This window comes from Cygnus olor, chromosome 1, assembly GCF_009769625.2.
Source record: "Cygnus olor isolate bCygOlo1 chromosome 1, bCygOlo1.pri.v2, whole genome shotgun sequence".
Lineage (NCBI taxonomy): Eukaryota > Metazoa > Chordata > Aves > Anseriformes > Anatidae > Cygnus > Cygnus olor.
In genome coordinates, this window is record NC_049169.1 from 88,246,879 (window position 1) to 88,262,135 (window position 15,257).

Sequence of the window (15,257 nt, forward strand, 5' to 3'; positions counted from 1 at the left end):
GATTATGCATGGTGCAATTATATTTAAAAGAACTCTTCAATTACTTTATTAAACCTGAAGTCTCTCATAAATCCAGCTGTCATGTGTAGGAAGCAGGTGCTCTTAAAAAATGCAGAAATTACATCCTTTTAAAAATACTCCCTTGAAAAAAAAAAATCTGTTTTATAGCTATAAAACACAATTATGCAAATATATAACGCAAATCAGTTGACATTCTCCAAAGTCTCTAGGATAAACCCCAAACTAAACTGCCTTCTATTTTTTTCTGCTTAAAAGCCTGCTGAAAAATTGGTGATTGTAATAACATGCCCCAAAAGTCTTTCATATCTCTTTTTACTGTAAATGGTTTTATGTTACTACTTTAAATATTATTTTCCAGTAATGACAATTTCTTTACAAAAGATGCACGGTTCTAGTTAGCAATCCTAAGTGAAAAAAGCGCTTTACAACATCCATCACATACGATCAATCCAGATGGCTAGAGCATATGGCAACAGTGAAGTTGTCACTGCAGTGCCTTTGAGTACCCAAGTCACGTGCCTGATGGGAGATATTGCCATCTTTACTGAACTGACCTTTGTGGAAACAAGCAGAATTTCCCTCCAGGTATCATCTGCTAATTTGGCTCACTATATGCCACCAATAAACTGGCTTCAAAGCCAAATATACACCAAGAGAGGGCTTCCCCAAGAGACTTTATTAGATAAATTATTCGAAATGCTTCTGGCCAGGAGAAGTCTGATGAAGACAGCTGGCAAAATGGAGGACTCTGAAAAGGAAAGGAATTGTTTCTTGCTTTGCTGGAATGCCACTCTGTGTCTGGGAAAGATTTAAGGACTCTGAACAGAAAAAAAAAAAAAAAAAAAAGAAAAGAAAAAAAAAAGTAAATGATCCCAAATCTTTACAATGGCACATTTTTATTATTATTTATTTATTTATTTATTTATTGCATAAACATTATATTTTAAAAATACTTACATTAGAGTGCATTTCTAGCAGGAGATATTAACCATACTGGGCTATATTAATGTGGGAGTTGGGAATATTGCCTCCCTTTTATGTGTAAAAAAGAAACCACTGATTATGCTCTTTGCATAACACAGTGTTTAAGCATATGAGTCACTTTAAATGTGTGAGATGCCTGAAGGAAAACTAATGACTGCCAAGTAATTTAATCCCAATGTTACTGAAAATGGGTAGTCAAAAGAAGCACAAAATGTAGGACAAATTGTAAAGTCTCTCTGTAAAACCAGTTCAGTGGCAGAACTGCCACTAATTCAGTCACATGCCAGAGGAGCACCGTGGTGTCTAATCCCAGTAAGTACAAGTATTTTTCTGTTACTGTGACTACACTGCTACTCTGTGATACTCCTGTCTCTGAAATACTTGCATTATCAATGATAAAATGCAGAGAGTTTTGCTGTAGGTTTGCTGACTCTCTGTCAAGCTTATGAGTCTAATTTGGTATGGCGTCCGTAAATGAAGAAATGATGAGCAACGACTGAAGTCATCCTAAGGTCTGCATAACAAACAAGCAGACAAACAAAAGGTGAGTTGTTATATGGCTTTAAGGATCGATCATTACTCACAGGACCAAAGGAAAACAGGAGGAAGCTACTAGTAGTAGCTCTTTTTTAGCTCTCAGCATGTTTCTGAGCATATGAAAGGCTTTAGACTAGATATAGAAGAACAGAGTCTTGCAGTCAATGTGAAAAAAGGTTTAAGTTTTGGTTGTTTCTTGAAAAGAGGGGGAGAGGAAGGCTAAGTTTACAGTTTAGCATGCAGTTCTGCTCACATCTTGTTCCTTTGGGCCTGCAGAGGAAAACCTGAAGTTTGGACTTATTCCAGAAAATAAATGTTCCACAAGTATGCTTTCTTAGAATAAAATATTATTTGGTATTAAATCAATTTCTTCTGTACACTGTGTCTTATGTAGAGGAGACTGTTTTATTTGTTGGCTGCTGATCAAATACCTCCTGTCTTTACAATTTCTGTAGTGTGCTCACAACAACTGCTCCAAACCATAAGGACTGCTACAGATTTTTCTATGTATATCATAAAACTCATTATTTGATGCTAAATCTCTCTCTCTCTCTCTCAATATATATATATTAAAATAGTACTATAAAGAAAATTACTTAGAAAGTTTCTTTGGAAAATGCTTTCAATGTGTACAATAGGAGTGATATGAGATTTCATATTTTTATGTTATCATCACTGCTTAATTATTTACAGAGTTTTTTCTGATTTTGGTGAAAACATAGTTTGTAGTACTTGAGTATAGCAATCTGCAATTTAGTAATCAAAATATATTTAATTCAATTTTTAAAAATTCAAACTGTTTTTTGTCAAAGATTTGTAGCTGCAATTGAAAGTATGCTTTTCTTTTTCCTTTTTCCTTTATTCTTTTTTTTATTTATTTTTTCCTTTTTTTTTTTTTTTTCCATTGAAATATGATTTTAGAATCTCAAGTCTGTTTCTAGCAAGCTTGAGGACATAAAAAAAGAATCATATCTGCACTCTTTTTGTGGTAAGGACATAATTTCACTGTCCTAAATATTGTAGTCTCCTCTAATTGCATGAAAATTATTAGGTTTGCTTTTTTATTTGTCGCCTGGGTATTGCAAAATAATACCAGCTATTGTGGTTGTGCTGTAGCAGGGAGAAGTTTGTAGTTGTGAGAGTAAAAACCCAAATTAAAATAAAAGGTTGTCAGCTATATAATTATGGGCTAATATTTTCCCAGATTTCTTAAATCTTATGAGTGCCAAGGAACCTATTTCTCAGGCAATAATACTAGGTCTGCATTTGCATTGACAGTATTTCAAATCAGTCTGCTTAAGCACAGGGACCTCAGTGAACCATGCAAATTTTCTTGGAGTCTTTTTTGCAGCGTTTCAGGCTCATGATCCCATTATAAGTGACACTGGCCTCAGACCTGATGGTGCTGTGTGGTCTGTGTGTGACAGGTACACCCCGGCTCCAGTGCAGTAACTTTGAACACATGCTGACGAGCCCTGAAGGGGACATAAACTCGTGCTTTATTCATTCCTGGAAGTGCTGCTCTGAATCAGGACCACAAATCTTAAACATTAAAAGAAACATTTTTCTGTGTAGCTATAGAGTTTTCTGTCCAATCATGCCATCAGCCTATGCTAAAGTATCTAAATGGCACTGGGTAGAAATTGACTTCCCAATATTAGTGTCAAAACTGTTGAAATAGGGACATGGTATTTTATTATTTGGATTATTTTGGGTTCCTCTATTCCATAACTCAAAAGCTTGGAAAATAACTATTGTCTAGGAGTTGGCCTAGATGACCCTTATGGGCCCTTTGGGTCCTTTCCAGCTCAGGATATTCTAGATTGTATGGTTTCATACAAAACTCAAGGGCTTGAACACTTACGTTCCTCCATCTTGGCATTATGAATGTAATTACTGCTTAAGCATTATGTTTGCTAATATTACAGTTCATTGGATTGAAAGAAAAAAAAAAAAAGAGCTATTCGTAATAGCAAAATATCATAATAAGCAAATAAATAAAATATATCTATTAAAAAGTAGACAATTGTAATGTTTTAAACTTGTTGAATTCTGGTGGAAAATCAATCTAATTTTTAGAAATTTTTTAATCAGCAGGATTTTTAAATGTGGTAACATCAGGCTTTGTAAACACAAAGTGGCTCTGTCTCTAGTCAAACTGAGTGCAGCTGCTTTAGCTTTTCACCAACAAGTTACTGTTGTCTTTAGTCTTATAAAAGTAGTGTTGATTGTTTTACTTACTATCTAATTCTTATTACATCTGACAGCTTTAAGTTGCTTTTAATGTTCCCACACTGTAGCACTTGTGGGGGAAATCTGCCATGCAGAGCATCTGCTCAAGGTAGAGCTGTTTGAGGGACTTCCAAGTAGAATCATACAATCATTTAGGTTTGAAAAAAACCCTAAGATCATCTAGTTGAACCTTGAATCCAACCTTTAAGCCAGCACTGATAAAGTGCATTGAATTAGGTTACATAATATGAGGACACCTATATATTTATAAGTATATATATATATAAAATGGGGGCAAAAATATCCTCTAAATAAGACCTGCCACATATACATTAGCACCTTTTAAAACTGATTAATAAAAACAAAACAAAACAACAACAAAAAAACTTTCTTGCAGAGATCTGGTCTACTTTGTTTTTTATTTAAAGCCATTCTATCATTGGGAAGCTACCTATTGCCTTGCCATGCAAATTTGACTGTGACGGATGTCCCTGAGAAAAACACTCAGCAGCAGTTTTCAGATTTGAACCTGGATTACCTGGAATTTCTGCTATATTTAGCAAATTTTATCCCCTGATCTGTGGGCTTCTGGGCTTTGTCCAACCACCACCACCTCGGTAGGGCTAAAAGTCCAGCTGCATGTCATGAAATTGTCTATAGGGAAATAGCACTACATCATTCAGTATTTGTACCATAATTCAAACAGTCAGGGACTCATAAGCAATCTTAACTCTTACACATGCTGATTTCCAAAAGATTGTATTTTTAACAAAAAATATATTTATTTTTTTTTCCCTAACACAGTGTTGATTTTGTGTACCTCACCTGGGGCTTACACGTAGAAAGATAACAGCCCCAAAATTTTACTGCAGCCCGTATAATTTGAGACTATTTCAGCAGCTCCAAAAAGATTAGGCATGGCATAGGTCATATCACATGTTGTGTATAATTCAAAAGTTACGAGAAAAGATCTGCTGTAACCATGTTTTCTGATAAAATTAATAAAAACAAATTATTTACCTTCCTGGATAAATAGATTAGATGAATACTCTAAAGCATTTATTGCTTTAGCCTTCAGGTACTTAGCAGTTGCCAAACAGCAAAAAGTTCATGTTTCTTTCTTTCCTGGGCATTTTTCTCCAAACTGTTAACATATATATATATATATGTATATATATTAATAGATTTTATTATTTTTGATTAAATAAACACAATATGGACAAGAGCCATAACTCAGAGGCATTTATAGGCATTGCTTCCTGTTATGACCAGTTGATAATAAAGTGTAAAAAAAAAAAAAAAAAGTTCTTTCAAATGTTCATAAGAACCCCTCTGAAAGCACACAGTTTTTTAGACCACAAATTTGTGGATGGAGTTCATCACACTCCTGACTTTGAGGTCTATGCTGTAAGATGTAAGAGAGCCTGGTCTTAAAAAAAGTCAATGTTAAAAAGTAACAGCAAGAAGAAGTCAACCTGGAGAAAGCCATCCACTAAAGGAAGTGACTAGCCCCAGACAAATAGGCTTTGTAGTGTGATTGCTGTTTTTGAAGTTTGAACAAAACCAGCATAGATGATGACAAAGCTCACCAAACAGAAGTGACCTTATAACAACTGACATAGAAGCACAGATTATGAGAGAATGATCCTTAATACTGTGAATGAGAAGCTCAAATATGTTGTCAATGAAAATCTAGGAAGCTTAATTCTCTGCTAGGTAGAGAGTTGCTACTGTTTGCACTGCAGTAGCACTGAAGAGCACCTATCTTGCATAGAAACTTTGTTGTGCTAGACACTATGCCAAGGCCTTGTCCCACAGAACTAGCAAAGTATATAGCAAGGACTAACAAAATGCTGAGAAGAAAGTAGTTGGGTGTTTCAAGGAGCCTACAGGAACTGAATGAATAATATGTTGACCTTGGCAGGTACAGCAGACACAACTATGCGCTTATTTTATCACTGAGTGCTTTAACTAAAGATACTCACTAACATACAACTTTCACTTATGAAGGGAAGTCTATACAAATGTCAGAGCATGCTCATTCTGGGCCTGGATGATCTGCAAAAGGAAGTACATGGTAAAGAAGGATCTGTCCCAAGATTTATCACAAAGTGCATTTTCCCCAAGTGTCCCACACTTGTTACCAGTTTCTTTATTCATTTTTTAATGTTTTAGTTCCAAAGGAAGTGAGAAGCTCCGTATTTGCCATTATCTTTAAATGATGAGCATCAGTTAGGAACCATTTAAAGGCAGATAAAATTAGGGTTCATGCTGTGATATCAGTGGCTCTCCACCAGCCATACCAGTCTTGATTTTCTAGGCGAATATCTTAAAAAACTAATGTTACAACATGTCCTATATACTGACAACCAGCTTGTACTGTGGTATTAGGTGTCAGCGCTGAACTGTTTAACAGTGCTTGCTTCAATGCTCCATGCCTCCAGCTATGTCTAACATATGAAAGTGTACAATCAGATCTATCTATTTTAGTAAAGAGCCATTAGGAAACACTGAGTAAATGCCTATTAGAAGCATTATGTATGCAGATATGTCTAACAGTCTTTCTAGCAATGACCCATGGATAAATGCCTACTGATGAACAGACTGCAGAATTGTAATGATTTTGGATAGAATAAATGCTTCCAATTCTGCTTCCAATATTGATGTAAGTCAGAGGAAAAATCTAATTTTGCAAAGAAAGTTGGCAGTACCAAAGTAATAAAGACCCTGCCAGCTGGGACTGGTTTTCAGTGTATTCCACCTGCCTCAAAACATCGTTATTAAAATAGTGAATCAGAGAGATCGGGATTTTTCTGTGTTGTCCAGTTAGGGAACAGAGGAGTCTAAGGACTAAATTCTCTTGGTAAAGGCCACCCTGCAAAACAATAGCAGAGCTGAAATTGAACTGAGATGCCAATGTTTGGCACAGATGCCGCAGCTCCAGCCCACCTCCAGAAGAGACCCTGCATCCAGGAGAGAGATGTCACTAGAGATACTCTCTGGTGCTGCAATATGACCACCAGAAAAAAAAAAAAAAAAAAAAAAAAAAAGCACTCAGAGGATTTTTCATCTAACCAGAGGTATACTGCAAATGATTCTAAATATGGAGAGGGAAACTGGCTAAAGCAAGGGCAAAACAATGAAGTTGTCTTTACAAAGTGGAAGTAATTCTGCTGATGTACAGCAGCTTTCAGGATCTCCAGTTTCATAACTGAAACCTTGTGGTGCTAAAAATGTAAGGGAGTGTGGGATTGTAATGGGACCTAGGGTATTATAATGCTATGTAAGGGACCTAGAGTAAGCTTAGGTCTAATTTTTTATGCCCCCCCACAGGATGAGAAATGCTTTGGAGACATATTTGGGTCTTCCGTGTCTGCAGCAAGAAATGTCACCCAATGGTAATTCAAATGGACAGTTGCACCTTATCAAAAAATCATCCCTGGCAATCTACTACAAATTAAAAATCCAGTACTTCGCATCACAGAAGACACCATTCCCACTAAATATTTCATAGAATGGAAGGAGCTGCCACACAGGAAATATTTTTGACAATAGTAATTTCCAAGCCAAAGTGAATATGGGTGTTATATTGTGAGGGTGGAGAGAGGAAAAGCAAAACAAAGCAAAAGGAAAAAAATGGCAAGTCTTAGCAGTCACTTAATCTTGTGTTGTTTTCTTTTTGTTGTTTGTTTGTTTTTTAAAAGAGAACAGAGATTTCTTATGACACAGTTCCCAGGAGCACCACCATGGCTTAAAAGCATTCTCCTGTTCGGTGGAAGTGTGTGTGCCTGTTTGATTGAGTGGAAGGAGTGCAGGGGAAAAATGAGAACACAAATGTGTGTTTTGGCTGCCATACAGTCAATACAATAATAGGTCGGCAAAAACATCAAAACACAATCAAGAGCTGTCTTCAGGGCTGTGAGTGAGCAAAATTTCTTGGGCAATCAGCCAAGGGGAAGGAGAAGAGGTCTTCTGTTGTTCTTATAGCTCATCAAGAGGTGCTAAAGAAGCAAATTGAAATCTCTTTATATTGAAACTGGAATCTCTGTTGTAATCTGCATGTGCAGTTTCATTATGTGCAGTGTAACGCAGCTGCCACTTTCTTTCCCCTGAGGTGACTAAATGTTGGGGATGAGGAAATTAATACTGCGTATGTAAGTAGCGCGCATACAATTTGTAGCATGGTGCAAAAAAATTAGCATAGCAAGTGCGGGGTGGCTGCAGTACTCAGGAGCATTAAAGCCAAGGGTAAAACAACTTTCTCAACCAATAGAAGTTATAAGGCACAAGTCCTTTTTTGCTCTTCCTATTACATTTCTGACTGTCTTTGAGGAAGGACTATGTTAGACAGAGAGGTAAAAAACATACAAATTAAAAGAGAAGTGCTAGCATTTCTGTTGCAGACTGGTTTACGTGAAAGTGATAGATTGCTTGAAGCCTTGTGAAGATTTGATTTTATACAGACGGCAAAGACCATTAAAAAGACATTATCAAATCATCATGTGGCTCTACAACTTTGTTATATATTCCTTTATATGTTTTCATGTGTAACAGAAACAGAGGGCTCAAAAGCATCCCTTGGGCTTGTGAAACCTAACCCCTTGGTATGGTACTAAATGATTTTTCTGATTCCCTTCATTAGCTCAGTGGGCTTCGTTTCCAAAATGGTTAGGGAGTTTTGCCTCACTTACCCAGCTGGCAAAGTGAGCATCCTTCCTTTTGTGATAATGATCACCTTCAAGTTTCCAGAATAACTTCACTCACAGGCAGTTCATACACCAGCACTGTTGTGACTATGAGTGATTTTTAGCTTTACTGATCTGGCCTGTTATTATGCAGCCAGATTTTGTATAGGAGCTTCACTGCTGGTCTGGAAAGCTTTCCCGTTTCTCTTTTGTTGCATGGGTCACTTGCATTCATTTAGCAGGAAAAAGCATGATGACCTGGAAACCATTTAAAGACTCTCTGTGGATGCTTGAGGAAAAAAAAAAATAAATCTAAAATAGGACTTCTAGAGACGTTCTGTACTACAGAAACACAGAATGGTTGAAGCAAGGAGGGACTTCTGGGGGTCATCTGGTCCAAACCCCTGCTCAGGTAGGGCCACCTAGAACTGCTTGTCCGGGACCATATCCAGAAGGCTTTGAATATCTGTAAGGATGTAGACTCCGCAGTTTCTACGGGCAGCCTGTGGCAGTGTTTGACCACCCTCACAGTAAAGAAATGTTTTTTTTTTTTTTTTTTTTTTTGTTTGTTTGTTTGTTTGATGATGTTGTTTTATTTTGTTTTTGTTTTTGTTTAAATGGAATTTGCTGTATTTCAGTTTGTGCCCCTTTTGTCTGTTGACTAGCCATTGCTGAGGAGGGCTGACTCTGACTTTCTCATTCCACCCTCTCAGGTGTTTATACATGTGGATGAGACCCCCCCCGAGCCTTCTCCTTTTCAGGCTGGACAGTCCCAGCTATCTCAGCCTTTCCCTGTATGACTGATGCTTCAGTCCCTTTATTATGTTGGTGGACCATGACTCACTCCAGTATGCCCATGTCTTTCCTGCACTGGGGAGCACTGGAGCCAGCAGGCAGTGTGGAGCAGAAGAGAAGGATGAACTCCCTCAGCCTGCTGCCATCACTTCTCCCAGTGCAGCCCAGGAGGCTGTTGGTCTTCTTTGCCTTGAGGGTGCCTTCGCTGGCTCATGGTCAACTTGGTGTCCACCTGAACCCCCAGGTCCTCTTCTCTAGAGCCACTTTCCAGCCTCTAGTGGTGCTGTGGGTTTCTTCCCCAGATGCAGGGCTTACAGGGTGCAGGTGCTGAGGTGTTGGCAGCACGGACTGCAGGGCCGCTGAGTGAGGTGAAGCCGGGGCTGCCCCATGCTGGACACAGCCAGTTCTAGGCAGCTCCAACAGCCCCACTGCAGGGCATGGCCAGGCCCCACAGCCACCCTGGGGTGCTTCAGGGAAAACATTTAAGATAGCCACTGTCACTCACTACTGTCACGTAGCCCTCCGGAGGTCCCCAAGGTGCAGATGGTGCCACCTGCCAATGGGGGTGGTGTTGTCCCTGCACCTCCTCCCATGGAAGTTGGTACAGGAAATATTGTGGGAAATTCTGGGTAATTTTAACATTTGAAAATGAAACAGCACCCATCCTCTGTAAATACTTTCCATGAAGTATTTTCTCAATGCCTATCTATCAGCCTGCTTTTTCTTCAAGCCATGATTCTGGTCACCCCTGAGGGGTGAGCATTTAATTTTGGTGCCACTGTAGGGTTCTATAGCCCAACCCAACAGACATTTCTGTGCACATGTGAAAAGAGCTGTAGGTAGGATTCCAGCTGCAAAACACTTGCCGAAGTCCATGGATGAAAAACCTAGAAAGGCACTTTGAAAATACATGCCCAAAACATATGAAGTACCTTTGCAGTGAAGTATACCATACAAGCGAAGTAATACTAACGTTAATTGCTAAGCAGTCCAAATATTTGTAGGTTTCACAGTAATGTCCCTTTGGGATGTTGTTATATCAGGAACAACAACAAAAAAAATATGTCGACAAATACTTGTCAGGTATGATGGTGCAGAATGAATTTGCCTGCTAAGCTCATAAGTTGCTGTAATGAAAAGGCTTTCACCTTCACGTCTGGTAAGTTTGAAACATTGAGTAGATGTCAGAAAAACTAACATTGAGGCAACACAGCCTTTTTGGACAAGCACTGGGGTTGTTCTTTTTCATTCTAATCACAGTCTTCTCACCAGAAGGCAATGAGAAAAAATAAAAAATACCTCAGCTTGTAATATAACCAGCAAAGGTCTGTTGTGTAGTTGTGTTGTGTGTTGTTTGTTTTTTTTTTGTGTGTCTGTGTTTTTGTTTTGTTTTGTTTTGTTTTTGGGGGGGCGTGTTTTTTGTTTTTTTTTTTTCTTTTTGTTTCTGCATGTGCAATGTAAACTCTATTGCAAAGAGTACCAGAAATACAATAACTGTTACTTTTATTCTTTTCACATGAGTAAAAACAGGTGATAACATTTAGTACCATTATTACTTGTGACCAGATATTCATAGACAGGCCTTACTACAAAGCTGTGCAGTGTAGTGCAGTGGCTGAATGGACTGAAACCTGTAACTTAACTTGTATAACAAAGTTAAGTAATTTCATCTTCCTGAGCACATGAGTCTATTCTGCAGATCAAACTATCCACCAAAGTCTATAAAGTCCATGAGCATAGGTTGTACTAATCAATTGACAGAACTGATCCACACCAGGTGATTTCTTCACAGCTGTCTTAACAATCTGCTTGTTAAAAGTGCTGTTATCTGCAGCATAAGTGAGTCACAAGCCTTCAGGATATTAAGATTTTCCATCCAGGTTTGCCACAAACTTCTCCTTTTTTAACCAGAATATTAATATAATATCTGAGTGGTCTAATTTAGTGCCACTGTAAAAAGCAAACAGAAGTATAGCTATGCTGATAGGGTGAGCCACCAAGATTCATCAACCTTTGCAAGAAGTAGTATGTAATAGCCTTAAAGACACCCCCAGTAGCCCCAATTTATTTATAATACTTCCCATATCAGTTTGCACCATGCAAGTCACCAGGAATAACTGAGGAACAATAAAGACAGACCTGTTTTGTCATTCGTCTCTTAATTCGTGGCTGCACAAATTCAACAAAGTTTAAAAATGCATAATTTTTCCAATATTTCCATATAAGCATCTTCTGTAGTTGTCATATTTAAAATATACCCTAAAAACTATTTCAACACATTGTCTTTTTACTGTTTTTTTTTTTTTTTCCTTCCTAAATAACTAGTCTTTAATGAATTGTGATGTGTGCTTTATGTTTTGCTCATTATTAGCCTGTCATGTGGCCTCTATTTTCTCTAGCAACCTGTGGGTGGTCATATACTCATCTGGTAGCTTTCTTTGAGCTAAGTTACCAGTCTTGCAAGACTGATTTTATTGAAAACCAAACGACTGTCCCAGAATTGCTTTCATATAGCTGGAAAACCTCTGTTTCTCTAAAGCCAGCCATGCAGTGCACTGAAGCCAGGCAAATGTCTCTCATTGACATTCCTGGGCTTTGGCTTGGGCCCCTTGCCAATGTTTTCTTTAAATGGGCTTTTAACAGTTTCATATATTCAACTCATAGCAATTCTTAAGTTCAAAAAGAGTAAACATGTTCTAGAGCTGAATTGTAATGTATTCTCTTCAAATCCACACTGCTAGTAAAAATATTCATTTGATTACAGTGGCTGGCTGCCACTATACTCTATTTTGAATGTACAAGCTGGTGCTGTGCTGTTCTGAAATATGAAACTGGAAACCAGGCACAAGTGTTATATGTACAAAAGACAAACTGTCAAAGATCTGAGACCAGTGGGATGGGTAAAAGGAGAAAGAAAAGTATAAAAGAAACATCTGCAGCAAGCCCTATGAAATAGAGAAATAGACGGATACAGAGCCCCATGCCTGGGGGAGAAGGAAAAGGGGAGATAACTTTGAGATGATTCTGCCAGGCTGGGACTCCTCCACAGACTGCCCACCCTCCCACTTCAAAGACTTACATGCTCTCTCCGGGCTGCCCCCGCAACACCTCTCGGGTATCTCACTTCATTCTCTCAGCCTTTTAATTTTGCCCAGTACCTCTGTCGTAAGAAACAGTTTGTCTTCTAGCACTGAACATTTAAAGCACGGGTAAATCTGATTAGCTCAGTTCAGTTGAATGGCTTTAAGCTCCAGAAAACAAAGATTTTTATTGTTGTTATTATTATTGTGTTTTCCCCTCTATGTTGGCAAACTGTCTCTGTCTCTTATGAAAATTGTGTTCTATTATAAAGTCTGATGAAAATGAAGTGAAGAATTGCATTAAATATAAATAAAATCAGGAAGGTTTAGAGTCATAATATTTTTATTAAAACAACTAGAGGTTGTTGAGATATTTAGGGCGTTTTGTATTCATTATTATTTTATATGTAGTTTGCCTTTGCATAAAATACTGAAGTAGTCTGTGGGGAATGTATTTTATTTAGAAATGATACTACATCAGGGAGGCAAGCTAGCAGCCATGCGTACTGTATGGCCACCAAAGGACGGTGCTGACCTCTGTTGTTCCCAGGCATGGTGGGAATTAGCACTGAACTTTCCTTTTTCTCTCCAAACCTGGCCAATGCAGGTCAACACACTTCTTCCACCTTCCTGTGTTACGATGAAGGGGGGCTGTTCACCTTGAAAATACAGTTTTTAACATTGCACAGTGTTATGCACTGTGTTTAGTTTACAGCTAAAACCCTGAAGGCTTTCTTCACCTCCAGCTTAACCCCTTCTGAAGTAAACCTGCAAGAGGTCTTGCTGGCTCCCAGACAAGGTGCTGTAACCTCAGCAGCGTGGTGGCACCTATGTGGAGTTCACAAGCTGGACATAAATTTAGCTGCATGGCTCAACTCTGCCAGGAGGTTTGAAAGCTTAGAGGTAAAATGGGAAAGAGGCTTGCTGAAGAAAGTATAATTATCTAGGAATAACTGGTTGACATGATGGTCAATTTTATCAAGTATAATAATTTTCATTTAACATTATTGAACCAGAATTATAGACCTTATTTTCAAACTTCTAATTCCTTATGGGCAATTCATTTTACTTCTTATTTGTACATTATAAATTCTACCTTGCATCCTATCTAATTCTGTTTGGTTTCTTTTTTCTTTTTTTTTTCCCTGTCTTTCGGATGCACGGTTGCTTTTAATTAAATATTAATAACCATATTTTAATTTATACTATAATTGGGAAACTAAAGAAGAGAGCAATGCATTGGTTCTTGACTTTCTGAGGGAAAATATTTCTGTGCAATGATGGAGGAATCCAAATGGATCTATCTCAACGAATATCTGACCCTGGCTGACAGCACACCAATTGTTCTGCTACTCATGCTGTGCAGATAGAAGATTATTTGTGGAGCTGTGTGGAAATGTCAAAATAGATAAAAGGCTACCCTGCACATTTCATGCATCCAGAAGGGGTGTTCTTGAGGGAACCAGCATCTGTGAGACAAAAGGATCATCTACTTAGGCATAACGAATGCATTTAGGCTTTGGCTCTCTGCCTCAATTCCCCAGGGGCTTTCTGACACCACTGTTCTGGGGTGTGAGCATTAGGGGCTCAGTTCACAGGGACCCTCTGCCTGGCATTTTCTGAAAATCAGAAATTTCTACAGCATGTTGAGCTAAGCATTCAAAACCTTTTCTTATTTTAGGACACTGGCATTCTGTCAGTGCTGCTGGAAGCACTAGCTGCAGATGAGCCACTATTTACTGATGATACCCTCGTGACTCAGACAATGTGAATGACACTTTTGTGTCACAAGGTTTTGGAGAGGTGTTTGGGGTGCTTCCTGGCCTCTGATCCTTGATTTACTTACTAGGCAAGAAGATAGTGAAGTTATCCCCAGCACAATGGGAAAAGAAACATTTCACACTGACTTTCGCTCTTGCTGCTGTTTTGGAGTTTAGGCCAGGACTTTTCAGAATATCCTTAAGCAGTGATGTATTTATCACCTTATCAATAGAATGAAGAGGGACATTAAACATGATAACATGTCATTTTGAATCAACTTTAAAATCTGTTGTTTCAGGACTAGTTGTAAAGTGATTATTCATTTTAGATAGAAGTCAGTGCAGGCTTCTTGTCTTGTTTTTCCTAAAAACAATCAATAATAAGATTTTTAAGCTGCCTGAGGGATTGAGAATCTTTATGCTTTGAGTGAGTTTGATGTCTCTGACCAGGTCTGTGAAGCTTGTCAGTGTATGCAGTGTACTAAATCAGGTTTATGTTAGACCTTGCTCTACTTTGCAAATTAAAAACAAATAAACAACCCCTACATATTCTTTCATTTCAGTATTTTCCCCGTAGCTTTAAACTGCTTAATTCAAATAGAAGCTTTCGACTCATAACCTGAGAATATTATGTTGTATAGGTAGGGAAAATTATTTCTGTTCAAAATAAATATGATTCTAACCATCTGCCACTCAGAGTTGTCTTTAAAAAACTGGCAGGCAACATTTAGAAGATAAGGGTTTTTCCTATTACATACATACGCGGACAGACAAGCTTTTTAGATCTGGACATAGGTTCCTAGTGCTCTGTGTTAATAAATTAACCACCTGTTTCAGAAAGATTTAAAAGACTTGACTGAGTTTTATTTAAATGAACTCTGCCTCTGTAAAACTTAGTGATTTTTTTTTTTCTATCTGCACCTGTTCTGAAGGTGCTAAAGGATAAGAAAAGGTCACAATTTATAGGCACGCAAAAAAAGAAGTCTGATAAACTAGAAGATTGTAATTACTGATAGAATAGAGGATTGATCATTTCATTTCAGTACAATTGATCCAACCTAAGATGCTAAATTGCAGATATGTACATACATACATATATATGTATCTGAATTTTTATTCAGCTGAGTAATCCCGGTGTTCGTAACTATTCATGTACACAGAAA

The 15,257-nt window shown here is 38.0% G+C and overlaps 1 long non-coding RNA gene across 10 annotated transcripts in view; it reads left to right on the forward strand.

The window, feature by feature from the left end:
* Nucleotides 1-15,257, forward strand: part of LOC121075104 — a 201,482-nt gene that overhangs the window by 153,101 nt on the left and 33,124 nt on the right. The gene's annotated exons all lie outside the window — the stretch shown is intronic.